We start from the raw sequence: 17,061 nt of genomic DNA, 5'->3' as shown, positions 1-17,061 counted from the left end.
AGAAAATTTCTGATTTCTCTTGATTTCTTCTATGACCCACTGTTCATTCAGGAGCATATTTTTCAGTTTCCATGTGTTTGCATATGTTCTAGAGATTCCTAAGTTGCTGATTTCCAGCTTCACTGCATTGTGGTCCAGGACGTATGTTATGATTTTGATTTTTTGAATTTCCCAAGACTTGCTTCATGGCCTAGTATGTGGTCAATCCTAGAGAATGTTACATGCACAGGTGAGGAGAATATGTATTCTGTTACTGTAGGATGAAAAGTTCTGTAGATATCTTTTTACATTCGTTTGGTCTATAGTGCTGATTAACTCTGCTGTTTCCTTCTGGTTGATCTGTCCATTGCTGAAAGTGGGGTACTGAAGTACCCAACTACTATTGTATTTGAGTCTATCTCTCCCTTTAGATACCTTAACATCGTTTAGATAGCCAGGTGCCCTGTAATTAGGTGCATATAAATTTATAATAGTTTCATCTTCCTATTGAATTCATCCCTTTTTTATTTTATAGTGCCCTTCTTTGTCTATTTTAAGTTTTTGTGTTACAGTCTCTTTTGTATGATATTAGGATGGCTACACTAGCTCTTTTTGGTTTCTGTTGGAATGGTATATCTTTTTTCCATACTTTCACTTTCAGTCTGTGTGGATTTTTGTTGGTGAGCTTTGTTTCTTGTAGGTAGCAAATAGATGGGTTTTGTTTTTGAATCCATTCAGCCAGTCTGTGTCTTTTAATTGAAGAGTTGAGGACATTTACATTCATGGTGACTACTGATAAGTAACAACATTGTCCTGTCATTTTTCCAAACATATCCCTATTTTTACTTTTGTATTTCTTCTGCACTTTTGATGGGAGATATTCTTCCTTTACCTTCTTTCACAGTGATGACAATGTTTCTGTGTTCTGTGCATCACATCCTTAAGCATCTTTTGTAGGGCTAGACGGATGGTGACAAATTCTTTCAGTTTCTGTTTGTCAAGGAAGGTCTTTTATTTCACCTTCATTCATAAATGAGAGCTAAGCAGGGTACAGATCTGGGTTGACAGTTTTTTTCTCTTAAGACTTGGACTATATCTCACCATTCTCTCTAACCTGTATGGTTTCTGATGAGAAGTCAGCTGTGAGTCTAATTGGAGATACTCTGAAAGTAACCAGGTGTTTCTCTTGTGCACATTTTAGAATCTTCTTTTTTAATGTTTTACTGTGGGTGTTGTACTACAATGTGTCATGGCTAACATCTTTTCTGGTCATGTATATTAGGAGTTCTATGTGCTTCCTGTACTTGGATTTCCCTTTCTTTCTCAAAATTAGAGAAGTTTTCTGTTATTATATCACTAAAAAGGTCTTCTAATTCTTTCTCTCTTCCCACACCTTCATAAACTCCTAGAACCCATATCTTGCATTGTTTGATAGTATCATGAAGATTCCCAATGGTGTTTTTTATATTTCTAATTTCCTTTTCTTGTTTTTGGTTTGACTGTGTACTTTCATGTGCTTTGTCTTCTAAGTCAGATATTCTTTCTTCTGCTTCACTGATTCTGTTAAGGCTTTCCACTGCATTTTTCATTTGTTCTATTGAATTTTTCATTTCATTTTGATTTCTCTTTAAGATCTCAATTTCATGGCAGAAATTTTCTTTCTTGTCATGTAGGGATTTCAGTTGCTCATGCATTTGCTTCTAATTACTTCTATGTTATCTTATGATCAATTTTTTGAATTCCATTTCTGACATTTCTCAATCTCATCATCTTCACAATCTAGTATTGAAGTGTTGTGTTCTTTTGGGGGCAGCAAGTTGTCTTCCTTATTCTTGTTTTCTTGAATTGCTGCATTTGTTGTTTGGTATTTGTGGAGATACTCGTTGGTTTCTTCTTTGTTTTTTTCTCTGTGGTGGGATTTATTTTTGTACTATGTCTCTGTAGATAAGTGTAGTGCTGCTTTCAGTGAATATCTAGAGGCATGTGGTGGGTGTGGCCAGGGAGCTCTGTTCAGTTCTCCATGGTGAAGCAAATGTCTAAGGTGACACACTCAGGTTTGGTGTGATAAATATCCTCTTTTTTATATATTTTATCAGAAGGGAGGTTTATTCTGTTCAGCTGAGCTCCTGTGCTCAAAGGAGAGTAGTGCATTAGTGTTAGCCCCAGTGGGTATAATACTTGTCTGCTCTGTCCCAAAGACCACACAAAGGATCTGTGCAGTCCTCAGTGTAAGGTGAGATTCCCCAGCAATGTCCCCCACCAGGTAACAAGGAAGCCCTGAGCAAGTGCAATCTCCCACAGTGATTGCCCAAAGTCCCAGCCACAAAGTGAGTCCTCCCACACAGCCTCAGTTTTTTCCACAGTCCTGGCACATAAACCTCCCACAGTCACGAGCACCCAGCCCCCTGTTAGTTCTCCCACCCAGAGTCAGTAGTCTCCATTCAGCTGGTTGCTGGGCACAGACACGATATAGCGCAGCTTTTACATTTTTCCAAAATGGTACCCATCCTATCTTCTTGTTATAGGATGCCATTTAAGGTGATCAGGGAGTGAGAAACTTGTCTCTCCTTTTTTTTTTTTTTCTTCTTCTCTAGTTTGGCATGTTCACTATCCCCCACGGGGCTCCAAGCCGGATTCTGTCTAGGCACTTCCTGTGGTTTTATTGCCAGTGGCTTAGGTGCTGAAGTCTAATCTCACCTCACTCTCCAACGATGGTAAATAGACTTTCAGCTGCTAGATTCCTGAGTTGTGGGTGTCCATGCCCTCCACGTAGGTCCACTGTGTCTTTCTAATGTGCATAAAGTTTCCTCGGCCATTTTCTCCCTAACTCTTCCCTGAGACTGCACTCTTTCCACTTTTTAAAAATTATCTTCTCCTAGACTAGAGCAGTAAGCTCCCTCCCTACTCCACTATCTGGGAAGCTCTAAATAATCTTTCGATTCCATTTTACATGAACTTTCCAAAGTATCCTCAGATACTGTAATGTAATCATGAGAATAAGCTCTCATTACCTTTTCCCTATTCAATTGTTAGAAGCAAGTCACAGAACCTGCTTACAATAAAGTGGAAAACATTATACAAAGATGTCAACACCAGAAAGTGGGTACCACTGAGGGTTGCCCTAAACTTTGTCCAACATAAATTTTACGAAAAGCAATGATTTACCAATTTATCACTTAACAAAATAAATCAGAATGAATACCTTGGGAGTACTAGTTAAAAGTTGCTAAGGAAAATGCTGTTTAGATGTGAATCAGATAAAAGTAAATGACTAAAATAAAATCCTGGATTCTACTCTCAGATTGCTTCACAAGTATCATTAAGTCTCCCCTTCATTAATTAAAACCAAATTGGAAATAGCAGCAAATGCAATGTAAATTTATAAGTATTACTAATATAAGATATAGCATGATCTAACCAGCAGACTCAAATTTCTTTAAAAAAAGCTTTAGCCTCACATGAAATGTTTGGTCACTGGATATATATTTATATTTTCAATTTAAACGTTAAATGTTTATACATATATATTAATCCCCCCTTTTAACCTACTTTACAATAACCAGTTCTGTCCTTTACCATAGATGAGTGTGTTTACCGTACTATGGCATAGGCACCGAACGAATAAGCTGCATTGGCTCCTTGATTCTAAATCCTATTATTTTCTTCTGTCTTGAGGAAGCACATCACATTGCAAATAATAGAGGGAATAAAATTATGGGTAATTTTGGATAACACTTGTTATTTTTCATTATATGATTGGCAAATTTGGTAGTTTTTTCTTAGAAGTACACTGGGTACATCAAAAATTCATGGAAAATGAAATTTTGGTAAAAATATTTCAAAATCCATACATATATAGGATCTTCAAAAAGTACAAGGGAATACATATCATGAAAAAATGATTCATGAATTTCAAAAAAATTTTGCACCAAAATAAACATGTTTTAATTCCATTTGCCAAAAACTTTTGGAAGTACCTTTGTATCTCAAAATGTAAGGTAATGTTAGTTAATATCCTTCAGACAACTGTTGTTTTCTTACTTATTTCTTCTATAAGCTAAGCCTTTGAGTACTAATGAATTAATGAATTTAGCCCCTGAATGATATGTGAAATGTAGGTATTCCACTCTACCAAGAATAGTGATGAGTTAGGAATATGATTAAAATCAGCTTGTGAAAACTGAAACATCTAACAAAAATAGTACCTCCACTGAAGGACACTGCATTTCCATCTGAAGATGAAGCAAGGGAAACAGTTATAGACTGGTTCAAAGTTCTCATTAGAAAGTAATTTTTCATTCCAAGTAAAACAATAATGCAGTCACTGCATTCCTATATTTCAGAGATGTCCTGAAAATATCATTCTGTCCTTAGTTTCTTCTTTCAGCAGATTTTGATAAGAAATGAGGGGAAAAAAAACCCACACTAAGCAAGAAGATGAAGATGTATGTGTGTTTGTTGTGTGGTGGCTAAATATTATAGGCAATTTGGAAAAAGTAGGGTTAGTTGTTGTTGGAGGCAGTAACTATGATGTTTGATACAGTATACTGACATGCTAGAATCTTGTCTCATCAGTCATGCTACTCTCTAAGAAATACTTCAACTATCAGCTGGATCTAGGTCCTCTATGATGGACTGAACCGTACCTCTCTACCACCAAGCCACATGCTGAATCCCTAACCCTCAAAGTGACTGCACTTGGATACGGGGGACTTTAAGTAGATAATTAAGGCTTAATGAGGTTGTAAGGGTGAGGCCTTAATCCAATAGGACTGGTGTCTTTGTAATAGGAAAAACACCAGGGATGAATTGTCACAAAGAACAAGACATGTGAGGTTACAGAGAAAGCCACCATCTGCAAGTCAGAGAGAGATGCCTCAGGAGAAACCAAACTTGCTGACCCTTTTACCTTTCAGCCCCCAGAACTGTGAGAAACTGTGTGGTTTAAGCTACCCAGTCTGTGTAAGTTTTTCATGACAGCAGTGGTAGACTAATATGCTAACCCTCCAAATCTAGAGAATTCTGGCCCATTAAACAGTAGTACACAGCTTCAGCAAAGTCTAAGGTGCATCTTCCTCTTTCACATCCCACGAACCCCTGCATAACATTCTGTGTTTTCCAGCTGGCTACACAGAAGAATGAGACTGAAGTTAATGTCAATCTTCTATGTGAGCTGATGATTCAATAGGAGCCAGGGACTAGGGTGACACAGAGAGCCACAAGTGCACAACTGATATTTTCTCCCAGAACAAACCCTTACCAGAAGCGTTAGCAATCTTATCGGTGCTTGCTCTTCCAAGGAAAGAGGAAAGAATGGTGAGAAGTAGAGCAGAACATTTAGACCCTCACAAGTTTACCCTAAAAGGCAGAGTTATTGTTTAAAAAGTCAATTATTTTATGTGTCTTATGTTCTAGTACAAGAAAAAGAGTGATGTTTCCAAGTGTATTAGTCCCACACTACTATTCGGGTTTCTGACTCCAATTTTAGGTTTTATTTTTTTCTTTCTCATTCTCAAACTGTGATGTCATGATTTTGCTAAAATACAGAGCTCTAAATTCACTCTTCTCCTTCAAATTTATTGTTTCACATTTGCCATAGGCTAGAAATTAAGCCCAGAATTAAACACACACACACACACACACACACACACACACAACTAGGTGTTAACTTCAAGAAATAAGTGATGGCTTGAGATGGGTCTCCTAATAACCAAATGGCAGGAATTTCACCCTTAGGACTTCTAACAGCTATTCTGGTTAATAGAGGCCTTTATTGTTTCCTTCTTAGTTCTTGGCTTTGAAGTTAGTAAGCAATCTTTAATTCTATGAAGAGAGATTTACTTTGCAATTCAGTCCTTCCTGGTTAGGGCTGAGGTCAGGATTAGCTAAACTCCATTAGTGTCAATCAATATTTTCCTCAATTGTGACTATTTTCCTTGCTTCTTCTCAAATACTCTGGTTTCTTCATATCTCTTCCTTCTCCCTATTATTATTCTTTTTTATAGTAGGAAAACTGGTTACATTTAGAATTAGTCAACTGGACATGGTTTAGACAATCACCATCCTACTTATATACAAAGTATCACCGTCAGGAGCCTGTCACACCTACACTGTTTTCTCTCCATCAGATCTGCCTACTCCATGGCCCTGGTGACATCAGTATCGCAGGTCATCTACATTGCCCGATTGACCTTCAGTTTAAAAATAAATAATATATAGTGTTTATATATATGAACATATGTAAAACATTTTTAATTGAGTGGGAATAAGAACAAATTCAGAATATCATTATTCCAAGACAGGAAAAGATGGGAATGGAAATAAGAAATGATACATGGGGCTTCAACTGTATCTGTGATGATTTATTTCTTGGAAAAACGGATTTGAAATAAAACATTTTAGTACAATAAATATGTATCATGAGAAAGCTAGTTTTTTTTTTTTAAATGGGAAAGATATTTTGAAGTCCTGATCCAAGAATTAAAAATAGACTAGTTTACTGTATCAACAAACTGCCAAACTTAGGGAAAAAATAGGAGTATAACTCTTAAAATAACAAACGAGGCTATGGCTTCAAACAGCCAGATGGTTAGGTTAAAATTCACAGGTGACATAAGGATTCCTAGCCTCCTCCACTTCCTTCAAGAAAAAGTTCTCCCACGTTTACCACAGTAAATCTGAAGTGGTTTCTTGAGACTAAAGAACTAGATGCATGCTTTACAGGCAATAAAAAAGCCAAGCTTTAATGAAAAGAGAGGTTTTCAGAGTCAGAAGAATACAGACATTAATAAAAAATTTTTAAAAAACCTTCAAAAACAAAACTCTACCAAAATAAAATAAAAAGCCTAAAGTGATTATCATGAATAATGCTTGGATATGAGTGCTTGATTTTCAAGAGTACTGGAGAACAAGAAAGGCTTGGCTAAAAAGTGATTCTAAGACTGCCAGGTTAAGAGATAGGTTAGACTAATTAAGTGACAAATGGGAGTAAATCTTATCCAGGAGGTGGGGTACAAAGTTGCATAGGCCTGGTGGCTGGAATACAGTATATGTACAGGAGCAGAAGAAAGAAAGACACTGAACCTGGAGGTATGGAAGATGAGGAGAGTGGGAAGAGGCTTTGAGGGAGATGGTGGTCCAAGATGTGGAAGACGAACATAGAGCCTTGTAAAATACAATGTAATGAATTTGATTTTTAGATCACCAACAGTGCAATGCCATATAAAAGTTTAAACAAAGGGATGGCATATTTAGAGATGCATTTTGTATCCTTGATGACATTTAAACTCTATGCAATAGTTCTTAAATTCTTTGGGTATATGTGTGTGTGCATGTGTGTTTGGAAGGATGTAAAGTGTATACAGAAAGATCAGTTATAAACCTAGCGGGATAGTCCAAGCAAAAATAATAATATCATTTGTCTAGAGTGATCATGATAGACTAGGATAAAAGGCAGATCCTTATAAAGATACATGGGATAAAATCAGCAAGATTAAGGATTGAATTAGATGGTGAAATGAGAAAGAAGTCCACCAAGGGTCTGAGATTTCTGACTTGTACAACGTGGGACAGTGCCAATCCCCAGAAAGGATGGTAGAATTACAGATAGGCAGTGAGTAGGTAGGACAGGGATCATGAGTTCACTTTTATTTTATTTTAAATTTTTCCCCAAATAAATATTTTATTTAAGGAAAACAAACTTCATGTATTTCTTAAGTACAACTTTAGAAATGTAGTGATTCTTCCCACCATACCCAGTATTTAGACAGTATTTAGACAAGGCCATAAGCAAAGCGGAAGTTCCTCCCTTCAGAGAAAAGTACCTGGTATTTGATGACCACTTCTTTCCACTGTAGTCCCACCCACAGAGGTCCTTCATGTAGGACATTTTTTGCCACAGTGTCTTGGCTTTCCATACCTGAAATGCTCATAGACTTTTTAGCCACAGCAGAATGCCTTAATGGCTGACTCTGAGGTCAGAATGCTACTTAAAGTGATTGTCATTCTGTGAGTTGGCTGTGTGGACTGCTTCCCATGTTGGAGCATTCACTCCTTTTTGATTCTATCTATTATTATTAGCAGACACTTATTCCTATACATATGATCACTTTAACACTTAAGATGGTATTTTTAGCACTCAGCTTGAGAGGATTTGGGGTCCCATGGTAAGTTTTTAAATTGTACCCTTAGAAGTCATCTGTAGAAATGTATGCAGAATTATACAGCTTTACAGTTACAAACTGCATATACTTTATAATTATGACTTTAGGAATATGGTGATCCTTCCCACCATACCTGCCCTTCCACCCATACTCTCAACCTTCTTTCTCCTCCCTCCCTTATTCCCAATCTTATCTTTTACTGAGATCTATTTTCAACTGACTTTATACACATACGATTAACTCTATGTTACGTAGAGTTCAACAAATAGTATAGAAAAAAAAAATTGTTCCTTAACACTCAAGACAAGGGCTGTTTCAGTCATTGCTTCTCAAAGTGTCAATTTCACTCCTACAGATTGCCTCTTAGGTGCTCTATTAGTTATCATAGGTCATGTTAGAACATATGGTACTTGTCCCTTTGGGACTGGCTTATTTCACTAAGTATGATGTTTTTCAGATACATTCATTTTGTTCTAAATGACCGGATTTCTTTCTTTATTTTTAACTGCTGTTTAGTATTCCATGGTGTACACACCCCATACTTTATCCAATCTTCAGTTAACAGGCACTTGGGCTGATCCCATGTCTTAGCTATGGTGAACTGAACTGCAAAAAACATAGGAGTGCAAATAACTTTTTTATACGCTGATTTCATTTTCCTTTGGTAAATTACAAGTGGGATGGCTGGGTCATATGATAGGTCTATATTCAGATTACTGAGGTATCTCCATACTGTCTTCTACAGTGACTGTACCAGTTTACACTCCCACCAACAGTGGATTAGTACCTTTCACCCAACATCCTCACCAGTATTTCCTGTTTGTTGATTTCTGTATGAAAGTGATTCTAACTGGGGTGAGGTGAAAACTCATTGTGGTTTTGATTTGCATTTACCTGACAGCTAATGATCCTGAGCATTTTTTCATGAGTCTGTTGGCCATTTGGATTTCTTCTTCGGAAAAATGTATGTTTAAGTCCTTTCCCCTTTTCTTAACTGGGTTATCTGTTTTGTTGTTGAGTTACTTGATCTCTTTATATATTCTGGTTATTAACCCTTTATTAATTGCATAGTTTGCAAATAATTTCTCCCATTCTGTTGGTTGCCTCTTCACTTTCCAGACTGTTTCTTTTGCATTATATAAGCTTCTCAATTCGATGTAATCCCATTTGTTAATTTTGGCTTTGATCGTCTGTGCCTCTGTTGTCTTTTCTAAAAACTCTTTGCCTGTGCCAGTGTCTTACAGGGTTTCCCCAATGTTCTCTAATATTGTGATGGTATCAGGTTGTGGATTTAGGTCTTTAATCCATCTTGAGTAGATTTTTGTGTAATGTGTAAAGTAGGGGTCTTGCATTATACTTTTGAATCTTGAAATCCAGTTTTCCCAGCACCATCTGTTGAAGAGACTGTCCTTGTTCCAGGGATTGGTTTTAGCTCCTTGGTCAAAGGTAAGTTGGGTGGATATGCTTGGATTGATTTCAGGAGTTTCTATTCTGTTCCATTGGTCTATCTATCTGTTTTTGTAACAGTACCAGGCTGTTTTGATTATAACTGCCTTGTAATATGTCTTGAAATCTGGTATTGTTATGCTTTGCAAGGTACAGTATTCTGCACTGATGGTTTTTTTAGGACTTGAAATATATCTCACCATTCTCTTGTAGCCTATAGGGTTTCTGATGAGAAGTCAGCTGTGAGTCTAACTGGGGATCCTCTGAAAGTAATCTGGTGTTTCTCTCATTTTTAGTATTTTTTTTTTTAATGTTTTACTGTGGAGAATTTCTTTACAATGTGTCATGGCGAAGATTTTTTCTGGTCATGTCTACTAGGAGTTCTATGGGTTTTCTATACTTGGATGTTCCGTTCTTTCTCCAAATCAGGAAAGTTTTTTTGTTATTATATCACTAAAAAGTCCTTCTAATCCCTTCTCTCTTTCCACGCCTTCAGAAATACCTAGGACCCGTATATCGGATCATTTGATAGTACCCTGTAGATTCCCAACAGTGTTTTTTAGGTTTCTAATTTTCTTCTTGTCTTTAGTCTGAGTGTATAATTTCCTGTGCTTTGTCTTCTAAGTCAGATATTCTTTCTTTTGCTTCACTAATTCTGTTGTTAAGGCTTTCCACTGCATTTTTTATTTGTTCTATTGAATCCTTCATTTCCAAGATTTCATTTGGACTTCTCTTTAAGATCTCAATTTCGTAGAAATTTTCTTTCATGTCATGTACAGATTTCAGTAGTTTGTGCATTTGCTTCTGATTACTTCTAAGTAATCCTACGATCAATTTTTTGAATTCCATTTCTGGCATTTCTTCAATACCTTTGTCTTCATAATCTAGTATTGAAGTGTTGTGGTCTTGGGGAGTCATGCTGTTTTCCTTATTTTTGTCTTTTGAATTAGTGTGTTTATTATGAGGCATTTGTGGAGATACTCTTTGGTTTCTGTTTTTTTTGCTGTGGCAGCTTTTATCTTTGGACTATGCCTCTGTGGATTAGTGGTGTCTACTTCTCCAGTGTATACCTGGTGGCGTGTGGTGGGTGTGGCCTGGGAGCTCTGTTCAGTGCTTCAGGGTGAAGGGAGTGTCCAAGGTGACACCTAGGTTGGGCATGATAAATCTCTTTTTTTAATCAGAAGGGAGGTTTGTTCTGCTCTGTTGGTTTAGACTCAGCTCACCTCCTCTCCTCAAAGGAGGCCAATGCCTGGGCACTAGCCCCTGTGGGATATAGTATTCATCCATGCTGCCACAAGAAACACACAAAAGATCTGTGCAGTCCTTGCAGTAAGCACAGATTCCACAACAATGTCCTTTACCAGGGAACCAGGGAGCTCTAAATGTGTGGAGCCTCCTACAGTGACTGCCCGAAGTCCCTGCCACACCCTGAGCCCTCCCATGCAGCCTCAGTGTTTTCACAGTCCTGGCACACAAGCCTCCCATAGTCCCAAGAACCAAGCCCCATGTCAGTTCTCCCTGCCAGACTCAGTTGTCTCTGCTGGGCTGGTTGCTGGGCTTGGATATAAGATGGTGTAGTTGTTATATATGTCCAAAATGGTACCTGCATCTCTTGGCTTATTACAGGATGACACTGCAGGGTGATCAGGGAGAGAAAAACTTTCCCCTCCTTTTTTCTACTCTCATTTGGAGGGTACACTATCCCCCACTGGGCTCCAAGCCAGATTCCCTCCAGGTTCTTCCTGCAGCTTTATCGCCAGTGGCTTGGGCTGCTGCAGACTGGTCTCACCTCATTCTCCAAAACTAGTGTGGAGGTTTTTGGCTGCTGGGGTCATGAGTTGTGGATGTCCCACTCTCCATGTAGGTCCACAGTATGCCTCAGATTTGCGTGGAGTTTCCTGTGCCATCTTCTCCATAACTCTTCCCTGAGAGTGTACTTTCTTTTAAAACTATCTTCTGCTAGACTAGAGCAGTAAGCTCCCTCCCTACTCCGCCATCTTAAACCCCTCTAATGTATCTTTTAACCATTTAATGCAGCTCCTGGTCATATGATTGTTGGAACTGCTTTTCATTCATCTTAGAAGTCCCAGCAGTGTCTGTTCATGCATTCTATCATTTGCTTAAAATATGCAAGGAGGCAAGGAGATCAAGTTCAGTTTTAGACATCATGATGAGTTTGCAGTATCTTTGATAGAAGATTACAAGCAAATTAACAGAAGTCTGAGTTTCAGACATGCATTTTTGAGTTTACCAACAGGTGATAATTTAAATGATGGTAACTTTTGAGACAAATTAAAAAGAGAATACAGAAGGAAAAGAGACATTCTGGAACCTAGACTTGCAAACCTCCAACATTTAGTGGCCAGCAAAAGGACAATGATCCCATTTTAGGGAAACAGAAAAGGAGGAGCCAAAACAAGCAGAGGAAAACATGAAGAGGAAAAAAAAGTTCAAAAAATAGTCATTGGGTTAAGAATTAATTAATAAGCACAAGTATTGGGCTCAAGGACATTTAGTTCTAACCATGTCTCCTTTTTACTTTTTTATTTCTGCTAAACTTAAAATTCCAAGTCCCAATCATAGACTGACTGGAGAAAAGAATAACTTTTAGGTGATGTGTCAGATAATTCAGATTGGTCCCTGGACCCAATGTTATGTAAGTTACTTCTCCCTGGAGATTACTTTCAGCTCTAAGACAAACTCTAGTTGGCTGAGCTTATCACACTCAAAAATCAAGTGACTGAAATTTTAATTTAAGGGATACCCTCAAATAAACTCTTAATATATTTTTGATATGCTTGTTCTAGAAGGTATCTTTCATACTTGGATGTTGCAATGTGTGTTACATCAGCCTAGTAAGGTGTAACTGAACCTTTTCTTGAATATCTACAGAAGATAAACAAGGCCTGGAAAAGTCGTATTTTTTGTCAATGAATTGCTTGAAACACAGTTTGGTCTTCTCAAAAAATTTGGTGATTTTATCCTCAACATTTAAACTGTTGATATTTTAGGTAATGGTAATATTACCTAATATTAATTTTTACAGGCTCACTTTAGCTTACAAAATAAATTCTCTAATAACTTTGGGTTTTCACTGAATACATAAGAATTGGTCAAGATCATCAAAAACAGATGATAACTGTGGAGATAGGTATGTCTATGTCTAGGTTTGAACAGCATCCAATGTATACTCATACATGTACTGAGACAGTGCTTGGTTCCCTATAAATGTGTGTAATTTTTCTGTTTTTTTTTTTTTTTTTTTTTTTGGACAGGCAGAGTTAGAGAGAAAGAGAGAGAGACAGACAGACAGACAGAGAGAAAGGTCTTCCTTTTCCGTTGGTTCACCCCCAAAATGGCCGCTATGGCCAGCGTGCTGCGGCCCACATGCTGCGCCGATCCAAAACCAGGAGCCAGATGCTTCCTCCTGGTCTCCCATATGGGTGCAGGGCCCAAGGTACTGGGCCATCCTCCATTGCCTTTCCGGGCCACAGCAGGGAGCTGGACTGGAAGAGGAGCAACCAGGACAGAATCCGGCGCCCCAACCAGGACTAGAACCCGGGATATGCCAGCGCCACAGATGGAGGATTAGGCAAGTGAGCTGCGGCGCCGGCCTAATTTTTCTGTATTAAACAGAGACAATAGAAAAACATTTTTTAAAAAAGAATTGAACAAGATTTTCTTTCCAATGACCCATACACATGACAAGAACTATTTGAAGGGAATATTCATATGGAAGCACTTTTAACTGTCAAATGAAATGTGCTATAACTAGTGTATCAATTTATGTCCCCTAGAGACATTTGTTAGGGAATATTAGTTAAGGAATATTAAAAAAAAAAGTTCTTCTGCTCACCCATGGAACAAAATGTTAATAATTTTGTGTTTGGTTTTACAAGTTTGGTTTCTTGATAATTTGCTCAAAGACACTGATTTCTAAACATTGCACCCACAGTTCTGTTTTCTCTTTAGTAGCCAAATTTTTCAACATAGTGAAGACTATTTTCCAGAACCGCTAGAAAATTTCCTGGACTACAGACAGGTCCTTGGGCTTAAATTGAAAACTCACAAAAATTTCAATGGCTAAACTCACTGGACACTAGCAGTAAATGGAAGATTATTTAATTAATAAAATCTAATTTTAAGATGGCAATTATTCAAAGTTTTTATACTTTTCCTGCTCAGGCAAAACCACTGTCCTAGCACAGATTCACATTCTGTATAATTTTAATGCAGAAGACCTCTACAATTTGGTAACATAATTCTGACTTGTACAAATCTTGATCTTTTTTTTCCTTACAGGTTTTACTACTAAGGAGATCAAACCTGAACCACTGAACCTTTTCTGTGAACTGGTAACATAATAAAGCACAGTAACAATATGCAGAAGATATAAACATGATAGCAGAGACAAACTGCACCCTGGTGACAGTGAGGTGAGACAGACTAAGAAACTTTTGTCATCCATGGTTAAGCCAATATGTACAAGATTCAAATTAGTGGGGTTTCTGAGAAAATAATAATCTTACATTTCAAATTTATTTACTTTAAGCAAAATTGCTTCATTGCTTCACTTTTCCCTCAACATCACTGAGCTGCTTAGAAGATATCCAGGGCTCATGATTATGGTTTGTGAATCTTCCTCCAAATAACACAAATACATGAGTTGGGACAGATGCTTCAAAGAGGAATGAATACTTATAGCACCTACCTTAGATACTTTTTTAACTCTGAAATTTAAAAACTGGGTTCCATTCATTCAAAACAGGTAATACAAATAATATGAGCATATTTTATGAACAATGTTGAAGCCAATGATGCTTAGCAATTCAAAAAGCAAACTGTTCTTTAGAACTTTGCATTTTAGAAGTTTTAAACAGCTGGCATCTCAATGTTAGATTCTTTTATCTATCACTGATGTTGGCAAAGGTAGGCAGTATTCCCATAGAAATACACAGAAAGAGATGTATGGAGACAGCATAAAATCAGATCAAACCAGACAAAGATTTATGCAAACACTTCTGGAGGTGACATTAAAATGAACTTATTTCATGAAAATGTGCTATCATCCACTTGTCTTTTCATAAGCATGCCTAATGCAAGGGGTATATTTTACGATTTTTTATCTATAGGACTAAATGTGAAGGAAAACAATGTTTTTTCACCTCACTGTTTATTATTTACATATGACTGACTATGACACCCTCCTGGCCACATGGACAGGGTAAGGTCAAATGTTGAATGTTCTGTAACACAGAAGAAATAATCCAAGCCTGGATTATTTTTTTAAATTTTTAACAGAAAGTAATCTATGAATATAAATGTATTTTTTATATAACCATTGCACACACAGTGTATCGGCTATATTTAGTGAATCCCAATGTTTGCTTTTATTTTCACAGATTGAAGAAAACAAAATGGTATCATGCTTTATAAGCCTGTTTGGAAAAGCAAAAATTTATCAGCACAAATAGCAGAATTCGTAACAGAAATTACCTGGCATCAGCAAGCACATTTTTTAGTTATTCACATAAACAAAGCAATATTCAGTGTTGTGTTCTTATGTTTCAACAGCACAAATCTGCTTCATGACCTTCTCCAGGACCCCTTGGGAAAGCCAGAGTGAGGGACACATGACTGTGTGTCTCAGCTAGCACAAGAGGCCTTCATAAGTTCTAAATGCCATTTAAAATCATTCAGTCAACCAGAATAAATCAGGGCTTAATCGAGGAAAAGTGGAAAAGCAAGGCAGGTCTGGACAGAGACAGTAGGTACAGTTCTCCAGTTTGTGGATTTTCAAAGGGTTTTCAGCACAGGGGTGGGCAAAATTGCCACCCTGGCTCCCAGCCAGTAAAAATCAACATCTTTGGGTAATTCACAGGCTCAGGGAGGATGTCTTTTTATCATTCACACAAATGCATCATGATTCACTGAAAGACTGGTGTTAAAAAAGGCTTTCTCCCTAAAGAGACCTATAGTATGTGCATATACATTCATATAAAAACTACAGCAACCTTTCATGTTCTGAGTAGAAATTTCAGTGTTATGAAAAGTTACATTGGTTGTCATATTTAAAGGGGATTTAATTTATCTGGCATTGATCCAACTGGGAAGAAAGTTTTCATATCACAAACCCAAAAGTTTAATCTAATGTTACAATCACAGCAAGTCTAGTTAAATATACCCTATTAAAAATTAAAAATTTCTTATAATATTCTTTGGGGGCTGGCATTGTGGCACAGTGAATTAACCTGCTTCCTGCAATGTCAGCATCTTACATGGGTGCTGGTTCGAGTCCCAGCTGCTCCACTTCCAATCCAGCTCTCTGTCAATGTGCCTGGAAAAACAGTAGAAGGCCCAAATCCTTGTACCTCTGTACCCACATGGAAAACCAGATGGAATTCCAGGCTCCTGACTTCAGCCTGGCTCAATCCTAGCCAATGTGACCATGTCAGGAGTGAACCAGAGGTTAGAAGATTCTCTCTCTTTCCCCCTCTTTCAGTAACTGTACCTTTAAAATAATACCAGATCTTTTTAAAAAAATCCTGTTTTAGAAATCCAAAGTAATTTTTTTTCTTTTTTTTTAGCCTTTATTTATTTTTTTAAAACTTTTATTTAGTAAATATAATTTCCAAAGTACAGTTTATGGAGTTATTTATGTCACATTTACATATGTGACTATGAACTTGCTACATTATAATAAAAATTACAAAGCATACACCCTACTATATACAAAGGACATAGATAGCATAAAGAGTATTTTGATATACTTTTTAAAATTAACTACTTTTCAAAAATTTATTTGGAGGTAGAGATACAGAGACAGATACAAATAGGGAGACAGACAGAGACAGGGAGAATCCATCCACTGGTTCACTCTCTAAATGCAAGAAACAGCCAGGGCTGAGCCAGGCTGTGACTAGGAGCTGGGAACTTACCAGGTTTCTGACATGGGTGGCATTGACTCCATTACTTGAGCCATTACTGCTATCTCCCAGGTTCTGCACTGTCAGGATTCTGGAGTCAGGAATTAAATCTAGGAAGGTATCAAACTTAGACCTCAGATTTGGGAGGCAGGTGTCTTCACTGCTAGGCTAAAATGCTGCCAACTCTTTCCCCTCATAAGAGTTTTTAATTTGTGTTTAAAATATATTATCTTTTTTTTTTTTTATTTGACTGGCAGAGAGAGAGAGAAATGAGAGAGAGATTGGTCAGTCTCTACAAAGTGAGCTACCAATCGCCCCCCAAATACCTGCAATGGTCAGGGCTGAGTCAGGCTGAAGCTGGGAGCCAGGAATGCAAACGAAGTCTCCCGGATGGGAGGCAGGATACAACTACTTGAGTCCTTAACGTGTTGCATCAAAGGATGTGTTCACTAAGAGGAATACGGAATCTGGGGTTGAGTGGACCCCAATCCAGGTACTCCAATATGGAATGCAGGCATCCTAATAAGATCTTAATTGCTAGGCCAATT

The 17,061-nt window shown here is 37.5% G+C and overlaps 1 protein-coding gene across 5 annotated transcripts in view; it reads right to left on the bottom strand.

The window, feature by feature from the left end:
* MARK1 (microtubule affinity regulating kinase 1) overlaps nucleotides 1-17,061 on the bottom strand; it is a 159,077-nt gene that overhangs the window by 67,710 nt on the left and 74,306 nt on the right. The window contains exon 3 of one of the 5 annotated variants that reach the window (XM_051820592.2): nucleotides 15,084-15,194. The exons of the other annotated variants lie outside the window; for them this stretch is intronic. The gene's annotated coding sequence lies outside the window, so the exon portion shown is untranslated. The remainder of the gene's footprint in view (nucleotides 1-15,083; nucleotides 15,195-17,061) is intronic. 5 annotated transcript variants of the gene reach the window in all.

Source organism: Oryctolagus cuniculus, chromosome 13 (genome assembly GCF_964237555.1).
Source record: "Oryctolagus cuniculus chromosome 13, mOryCun1.1, whole genome shotgun sequence".
In the NCBI taxonomy this organism is placed as follows: Eukaryota; Metazoa; Chordata; class Mammalia; order Lagomorpha; family Leporidae; genus Oryctolagus; species Oryctolagus cuniculus.
The sequence above is the reverse complement of the archived record's forward strand: the minus strand, read 5'-3'. Positions and strand labels throughout refer to the sequence as shown.